The following is a 9,266-nucleotide window of genomic DNA, read 5'->3' as shown; positions in this document are numbered from 1 at the left end:
CCCACTTTCATTTATCTGTACCTACTAGCTTGTTGTACCAATTTTGAATATTTGTTTACTTGGAACACAAGAAAATTAAGGAACAGATAAGTAAAGTTTTTCAAGATAAGTAGAATGAAAGTATGTAATAGTAATTTAATATGGTACTAAGTAATAAAATCTATCAATCATTCAGAAAATCATGGAGATAAACTAGACATGTCACAGGTAATTTGATTCTGTTGATAAAAATCCGATTTTAATCTGAAATTACTTTTTCTATTAACTTTTTTATTCAAAAAATAACTATAAATAGATTAACTTCTATGACCTCTGAAATACACATCAAGGATAAAATTTCAGTACTTTATCAAGTCTACAGATATCTTTGAAAAAATTTTTGTTTAGAAAAACAACGAAGAGGTTGTCTGCTTACTCCCTAAAGACAAGAAGCAATGATATGAATGTCATACATATTACATATAGTAAATTTAATTTATATTTTGCAAAGCTACATTTTATTATTTATTTTAGGGTCGATTCCCACTGAAAGAGCAGCGGCCGGCAGCGGCCGTAAGAGCACGGACAATGTAAGAGCGCGGCGCGGCGCGGCCCAGCGCGGCCCGCCGCGCTCGCGCTCAATCACATGCATTTACGGCCGCTGCCGGCCGCTGCCGGCCGCTGCTCTTTCAGTGGGGATTGACTCTTACCCTTTGTCGACAATCGTGGATTTTTAAAGATATTTATATTCTTTGTACATAATATTTAATTCATTGTTTATAGCTTCTTTAGTAAGTTCTTGGCAGTCAAGAAGCAAAGTTTTGTTGTCATGCTCATCCACGGACCGATAACCTCAGAAATCAGCAACCCGCATTGAGCAAGCGTGGTGATTAACGCTCAATCCTTCTCCGTGTGAGAGGAGGCTGCAGCCCAGCAGTGAGACGATAAAAAGATTGATGATAATGGTATTACTATTTCACCCTCCGAGCCTTTTTCCCAACTATGTTGGGGTCGGCTTTCAGTCTAACCGGATATAGCTGAGTACCAGTGCTTTACAAGGAGCGACTGCCCTATCTGACCTCCTCAACCCAGTTACCCGGGCAACCCAATACCCCTTGGTTACACTGGTGTCAGACTTACTGGCTTCTGACTACCCGTAACGACTGCCAAGGATGTATTATTATTTATAACGACTTAATTCAATAAACAATTATCTTAATTATCCTTGTCAATCAAGTAACCTTTTAATTAAAGCATTTTATGATAACGGTTTCCGTTTTATAGCCAATTGCAGCTATATTTTTATCTCAAACTATAAAACGCGGGCCTCTAGATTCTGTCAGGACCTAAGAACATTGAACCAACTGGAACCGCCAAGAGAACAGATCTCTATGCGAAAAATCTGTCAGTTTACGCGGTAGGAGAGGCAACGCAACAAATAGTGATAGCTTACTCATGCATTTTCTATCACAAAATTAAAAATTTTTACAAACACATTTACAAATATTTACAAAAAATATATATATCATCATGATGATGATGATGATATATAGTAAAGAAAAAAAACTAAAACGCGATGGGGACGAATAAATTGCCAAAAATGACCATAAGCTTGACACCAACTTTTTATTTTTTGGTGAAAAATATTCAAATAATATCCGATATGGGTGCAGCGTGAGGAAGTGTCAGACTTTTACTGACTAAAACCGACCATGTTGTCTTCGTAAGCCCTTTATGTACCAGGGCCGCGGTTACTCGCGCGAACAATCCTGCAGCCCCGATAGGTACTGGGTCGCTGACTAGTTTGACACACACTCATGTTACCTACGAGTACAAATTATTGTACCAGTAAGCTCTCCTATCTATGGTAGAATGGAAGTTACGTCAGTGGCGTCTCCAGCTAATTGAGTTATCCAAGGTCAGGACCTATAAAATGTATAATCATATTATACTATCTAGATCTACGAGAAATATCAGAGAATCCTAGAAGTTAGTATAAAACTATTTTTGTTCAATCATAGAACTTCCAACTTTAGAAAATTCCAATAGTTATCAGGGAATAACTGGTGGTCTAGAGGTGAAAGCACTTGCTTTTCCAGCGAGTTTCCAGGTTCGATTCCAGGTCATTCAAGTAGGTAGCAATGTAGTATTTCTAAGTTATAACATAGGTACTTCCAACAGGTATCTGTGGAGATCAAAGGGGGAGGCCTATGTTCAGCAGTGGACGTCCTATGGCTGAGATGATGATGATTATGATGATGATGATGATGATGAACATAGGTACTTCCTGAGTGTGTCGCAAGTACTTTTACTAAAGGCTCTGATAACTACCCTACTTTGCTCGTAGTACTAGCTTCCACCTGCGGTTTCACCCGCATCCCAAATTCCCAAGTCTTATCAAAATCTAACCAATAATTTTCGCGTGAAAGAGTAACACACTACAGAACCGATTTCGATGAAACTTGACAGTGACAAAGCCTATACATGTATCAAAATTAAATAAAGGCTATTTTTGATCCGGGTGCGAAAAGTAGTTCCCTCGGAACGCGGTTCAAACCACGGAACACACGTGCCAAAATAACCTACCTTTAATAACTTTGGTTCAATGTCCAAATTATTACAACGTTCGGTTTAACATCCATATTAGTTAGACAAATAGTAACGCTTGTTATCTATGTAAATAGCCCATGAAGTATTATTCCGGTAATTCATTGATTATTTAACTAAAACATACATGTTGGCGTTATTAATATGTTAAGCCATTGTTAAACTAATTTCTGTTTACATATTAAGTTCTTATACATTATTTTTCACTTTTTTTTCAGGTCTGGGAACGCATCATATGACTAAGAGCACTGCAATCTTTTAGTCACCCGATAGTTTGTTTGGGCTCATAAATCCCAGTACAAAGATGAATATGTATTACAAAGATGTATTTAACCGAAATTTGAAGTCATTTTGTGAAAGTGAAAACTAATTTTTTGCTCAATTAATCGCAATTAAAATACATTTATTTTAGGTACTTAAAAAAATACGGTTCACTAACAGTCCTTTACGTAAGAATTGGTTATTGAAACAATTTTTTTTTTACTGTACCTCTAATGTAAATTGACCTAACTACTCGTATTTACCATATTCTTTTATGTAAGGATATTTTTTATTCCTGACCCAAATTATCTGCACTCAAGTGCACGATTAATGCACCTGTACACTCAATATGTCGGAAGTTAAAACTAACTAAAACACGGTCTAGTGCATAATATCAAGAAATTATTATTCATAGATGCACTGCAATTGCACTCACGGTTGCTCTCTAGCATGTGACGTCACATTAAAATGGCCGCCGGTGCATTTCCCTAAGTAACTGAGTACGTAAGTGACAGGACAGTTTTGAGTTTATATTTCTGGATTTATATCTATAGTTTACTGAGGAAAATAGTGTATGTATCCTACTTAAATTTATCAACGGGAAAGTTTGTATGGAGAGATGTTTGTTCCTCTTTCACGTAAAAACTACTGGATTGATTCTGATGAAACTTGGCAGATACATAGGTAATAATATTTTGGCTATTTGCTGGCTTGACTACCTTGTATGTACGAAGGTTGTGTAGTTCCCTCGGGTATTTGGTGAAACCGCGGTTGAATGGTCTAAGCTCAGGAACTGCTGTTCCGATTAAAATATTCTTAAAAACCAGAAGCAGGTTTGTTTAACGAGGAAATTACAAGAAATAGTTTAAACATGAAAATCAACTAAGATTAGTCAAGAACGCGGCAAAATCTTATTCTGTCAAACGATAACATGTCTTGTCACAATGACGTTCGAAAAAAGAATCCTCCAAGCATAGATGAACGGCTGAATGGCGAGATGTCTATGGTCGCTCGTCTCTGCTGCCCTCTTTGTAACTACTGGCAGCTAACAATATCATATATAGCTTACCATTTATCGCGGGTGACTTTAGGGTTGTTTTTGAATACCCCCAATCCTTGATTCCAATCAAAGTTTTCAATCGTCGGTCTGATACCTTTTTTGACCTCAAATAAACAATCGGCCGACTAAAAGTTTGCAGTGTAAGAGACCTCTAATGCTCTGTCATATTGTTTACCGGTATTTAGGTTACCGGTAATTACCGTAATACCGTTTTCCGGTGTAACCGTTTTCCCGTTTAGCCTAATAGACAATACCTGGTTTTATACAAGCGCTTACTAAATCGATTATTTCTATACTACTAGCTTTATTCAGTGGATAGGCTTGTTAGACCTGTATTTTAATGATGCAGTTACTATTTTGTTTAATACTAGCTGTTTCCCGCGGGTTTGCCTGTGTTTGAAAGTATAAATTGTTCTAACTCTGTAAAACTTAAACTCTGGTAAAAACGTTACAAGTAGACTCATATTTAGAAGTTATTTTTGTATGCATTCTAGCTTTCGTCTTCATCCGCTTTCTTATGGAATCACTTCCCGAATTCAAAAAATAAAACGCAGCAAGTCTATCAGTTATTTTGATAAAATCCGTTAAGCTATAGAAGAATTAACAATCACACAAGTAAAAGTTTTCAAAATATTAGTCTGATGATCTGCTCTAGCAATGCTGAAGCAAGTATATAAACGGTGTCATCAAGGAGGTTTCTATCAACAAAAACCGTGATAACTATTATAGAAAGAAAAAGGAAACAAAAAAAGTGATGATTCGACCGTGACAGGACTCGAACCTGCAGTCTTCGGATCCGAAGTCCGACGCCTTATCCATTAGGCCACACGGTCCTTGCGTCAAATTGTACAATAGAAGTTCATGTTATACACACTTTCGTTGTCCTATGAAATTATTACATAACACCACATTTTTCATCGATTTCCCAAAACGAGGAGGTTCTCAATAATACATCATGATGAACTCGGTTGATTGTTTTTCTTCCACATTTGATCGCGCGAAACTCCGTCGGTTATCAAATGATTTGGACAATTCTTTTTTAATTCCGAAAATAGTCAGGAATACTACATACTGTAGGTATTAACCACCAGCTTTGGCAAATGTTTTGATGAAAACTGCACACGAAAACGTTCACTAAATACATAAACATATCGGATGGCAAGCAAAGCCAAAAGCAGGAATTATAGGTACTAATGTTGATAAGCTGTAGTTTGTTAGTATGTTTGTTTGAACGCGCTTATCTCAGTAACTACTCACAGGTTGAAAAATGGTTGCAGTGTTAGATAGCCCATTCATCGAAGAAGTCTATTTCGAAGGAAGTAGTATCGACGAGACGCGGTCAAAATTACTCACTGCCACACTCAGAGTCGTTTAATGATTATTTAAGTCACTCCTTAGTACCGGAATGTCATACAAATCCTTCACTAAGGAATGGCTTAAGTAAACATTAAATGACTCTGAGTGGGGAGGTCAGTCTCTAATAAATAAAATAAACAAATGAAGCGCAATACACATGCTAGGTTAAACAAAAGAATCACTGTACAAAAGCTAGGTTTAAACAACTTATTAACTGCTAACTGTTTTAGAATTTCTAGTATTTCTCTCAACTTAATCATAACTCTAGATGCGATTAAATTGCAATGAAATCTCATCGCATATCGTTTGCAATCTTCAGAACTCATTAGAATGTAGATATTGAAAGTAAATGTATGTGTTTTCACCACGGAGGAATAAAAGATAGCCGAGATACCATAAGGAAGGTAGGTCAGGCGCCTTCTTGTAGGTCAAGCAACGTGAAAGGCGTGATCAGTTACTAGAACTATCGAGGCGTTCGGGTTCCTTTTCAAATCAAAACCAATCAATGTCAGTCATTGCTCTTGATTGATTGGTAATTTTATTTTGAAAAAAATTGCCGGTTTCCAAAGAAGGCGTGTTAGGACGGAGCTAGTAACATTCCTCATCCCCCGAACACCCGCATGTTATCGCGCTACTTTCTTAGGAGATTTTGCGTTATGACATCTCCGATAGTTATTTTGTTCTCCATGGTGTTTAGAATAACGATATTGTAATCGTTATTTAAAATTATACACTTGTGTTTGCCGACGATGTATCTCGACGATGAATCTGTAGAAATACTACCTATTTCTCTAAGATATAATGGTATGGTAAGTCGTGATGGCCTTTAGCTAATAGGGAACACAAGGCACATAAAAGAGAAGTATATAAGGCAATATACTTCTCTTTTATGTGCCTTGTGTTCCCATGTAGTCCATGATATCTCACGAAACAAACATAATGTAATATGGCGAGTACATAAGGGAAAGGATAAAGTATATAAGAAAGCATTTCTATAAGTATATGAGCAAGTTCATAAAAAGGTAAACAGGGCTAGTACATAAGAGACTACGTAGGAATGTACATAAAGAGGTATATGAGGATGTAGGTATATGAGAAAGTACATAAAAAATGAATTTTTACTCGCATTTGTAAAAGCATGTTTTTCTAGTGATTCTTAACTATTCATTTACCTGTATATTTTTTAAGCTTTAGAAGATTTCACATACAGATTAATTTAGGTTAGTTGTGTGGTGAAATAGTTTGTGGGAGAAACATTAAATTAACCTAGTAATTATTTCCACACATTAATATTCTATTAATTACGTCTTTAATTAAGGTTAATCCTATAAAAGCAATCTTCTGTAAAATATCCAGGAAATTAACAGATTATGTATTTGAAATTGTTTCGGCATTAATTATAATTTCTACCTGTTTTAGGCTTAATGATTACTTTGGTAGTTGGTCTATTCCTGAGGATAAGCTAAAATCCTTGAAGGTTTTTGAAGGCTTTCCATTCAGTATGTAACTTTTTTGCTACTGGTAGAATATTAGTTAAAAATCAATTTAAAGGTCTTAACAGGAAAATTCTTCAAAGTCTTGTCTTTATCATATCCATGCTCATTTCACAAGCACTATTGTGAAATGAGCATCGATATGATATGAAGAATTTCTAGAATATTCAGCCATCAAGTTAGACTGAAACCTGAAACCTTTCTAGGCAAAAACAAAAAAGGCTAAGCCAAACGGCTGCAAAAGCCGTTCAAACCATCTCACTAAGCTGACCAGCCAAATTAATATTCGGCTGATGATCAGCCATACATAAAACTAACTAATATTACCATAATATATTACTGATATCAGATTTCTGAAAGAATATATATCACTTGCCGTTTTCCCGCGGTTTCACCCGCGTCCCGTGGGAGCTACTGCCCGCACCGGGATAAAATATAGCCTATGTTACTCGCAGATAATATAGCTTTCTAATGGTGAAAGAATATTTAGAATCGGTCCAGTAGTTTTTGAGTTTATCCATTACAACCAAACAAACAAACAAACAAATAAACATAGTTTTCCTCTTTATAATATTATATTATATTAAGTATAGAAGTATAGATAAAGAATACATATTGCTAGTATACAGGATGGTTGGGAAATAAATGAATTGGTTCCGTCCTCATTAGTAAGGATTAATTTATTTATCCCTTGAGCAAACTGCTGTGTTTATAGGAAGGGAAAAGTCGAAGGATTTGCTAAGACTTCTTAGTAGTATTGTTATTTGTTTTGTTTAAATGAATTGCTGTAGTTATTTGAGAAAACCTTTTCAGTATCAGAAACATACACAACTATAAAAAAGTCTGTTTATACTATTACAATAAACAGGAAATATTTTTTTGGTTGTTTGTACGCTAAAGGCTTCGAAAGTACTGAACCAATTAAAAAAATATATTTCAATGTTAGATAATAAACTGCACTCTTTACGAGTAACATTATATACAACTGTATTTTATCCCGGTACCAGCCGTAGTTTTTACAAAGTGTTAGTGTTAGTTTTTAGTAAATAGGTAGAGAAAAACAACGCTTTCAAAAACAGAACCCCGTAACTGAAAAAAATCATCCTATATATGCAATGTTTGCGACCGCAGTAATATTGTTCTTTAAATGCATATTATATTTTTATGCATGAACCTACATATTTGTGCATTTATGAAAGAATGAATACGTTAAAGATTTTCCAAGTTCGCATGGAAATATACAGGACTGTTTTCTATGACTTTCCTTGATTTTTTTAAAACGAAACTCATTGATATAATATGTACTGCCTAATAAATATAATAAAGAGGATTTTTTATTTATTTATTGTAACTACTTAAGAAATTTGAAAAATTCTTTCACTGTTTGATAGTCATATAATTCCCGAGTAACATAGGCTGTATTTTATCCAGATACAGGAAGAAGTTACCACGAGATGCGGGTGAAACTACAGGAAAACGGCTAGTTTTAGAAAAAACATAATCTTAATGCTTTCTCACATAGTTGTTTAACGACCTAATCTACACTAATATTATAAAGCTGAAGAGTTTGTTTGTTTGTTTGAACGCGCTAATCTCAGGAACTACTGGTTCGATTTGAAAATTTCTTTCAGTGTTAGATAGCCCATTTATCGGGGAAGGCTATAGGCTACTTTTTATCCCGGTACGGGGAGTAGTTCCCACGGGATGCGGGTGAATCCGCTGGCAGAAGCTAGTTTATATTATGTAAATCTGTTATAGTAAATCCTTTATCTCTATAAATCTGTATAAATATAGCCATGGAAACATAACATAGAAAAACTTACAATATTTCAAAAACCCCGATATGTTTGCCTATTAGCTCAGTTTGAGAAAAATAAATGTTTTTCTTGCGATGGTAAGTTACAACGTTTTCTTCTTTCATAATTAAAATGAATGACCGAACTACGAGCCTTGAGACTTGTTACTTTGCTTGTTTTTAGGGTTCCGTAGCAGCAACATAATGTAGCTGGGTATATTTAGTAGATACAGAAATCAGAAAAATGCTTGACGAAATTATAACTGACTGAAAAAAAGATCGGAAAACTTGAATAGAGCTATTTTTATGAAAAAAAGTAGTTTTAATAGGATACTTCCAGTTGGAAAATACTTTATTTCAATCACAAGTGCGTACCCTAATTTTATTTATAAAAAAAAAGAAAAAAATCTTTTGCACACAATCCTTGTAAGATCTATTCTGAGAAATTTTCATCTCAAAAATTCCTAATTTACATGAACAAACCTGCAGACAATCGGCGATTTAAAAGAAATTGATTCTTAGTATCCAAGTTCAAACTATTTAGGACCTAGATTTATTCAAGCAAAAACATGATCTTTCAAGGTCAAGGTCATTCACCAACATTCGCGTAATCCCAAAGATTGTAATTAAGGCAAAAGTTACAAAATGTTTTTGTGTATTTCTGAAGTCTGGATGAAGTTTTTCATGTGACCTTGAGTTCTTGTGTGAGTGACCT

The 9,266-nt window shown here is 35.1% G+C and overlaps 1 non-coding gene across 1 annotated transcript; it reads right to left on the bottom strand.

Moving 5' to 3' along the window:
• Positions 1-4,667: 4,667 nt before the first annotated feature.
• Trnar-ucg lies at positions 4,668-4,740 on the bottom strand. Its single transcript has one exon. It is a non-coding gene; the product is annotated as a tRNA-Arg (tRNA).
• Between the last annotated feature and the right edge of the window lie 4,526 nt (positions 4,741-9,266).

Source organism: Helicoverpa zea, chromosome 26 (assembly GCF_022581195.2).
Source record: "Helicoverpa zea isolate HzStark_Cry1AcR chromosome 26, ilHelZeax1.1, whole genome shotgun sequence".
Classification (NCBI taxonomy): Eukaryota; Metazoa; Arthropoda; class Insecta; order Lepidoptera; family Noctuidae; genus Helicoverpa; species Helicoverpa zea.
Note: the sequence above shows the minus strand (reverse complement) of the source record. Positions and strands in the feature narration are given on the sequence as shown.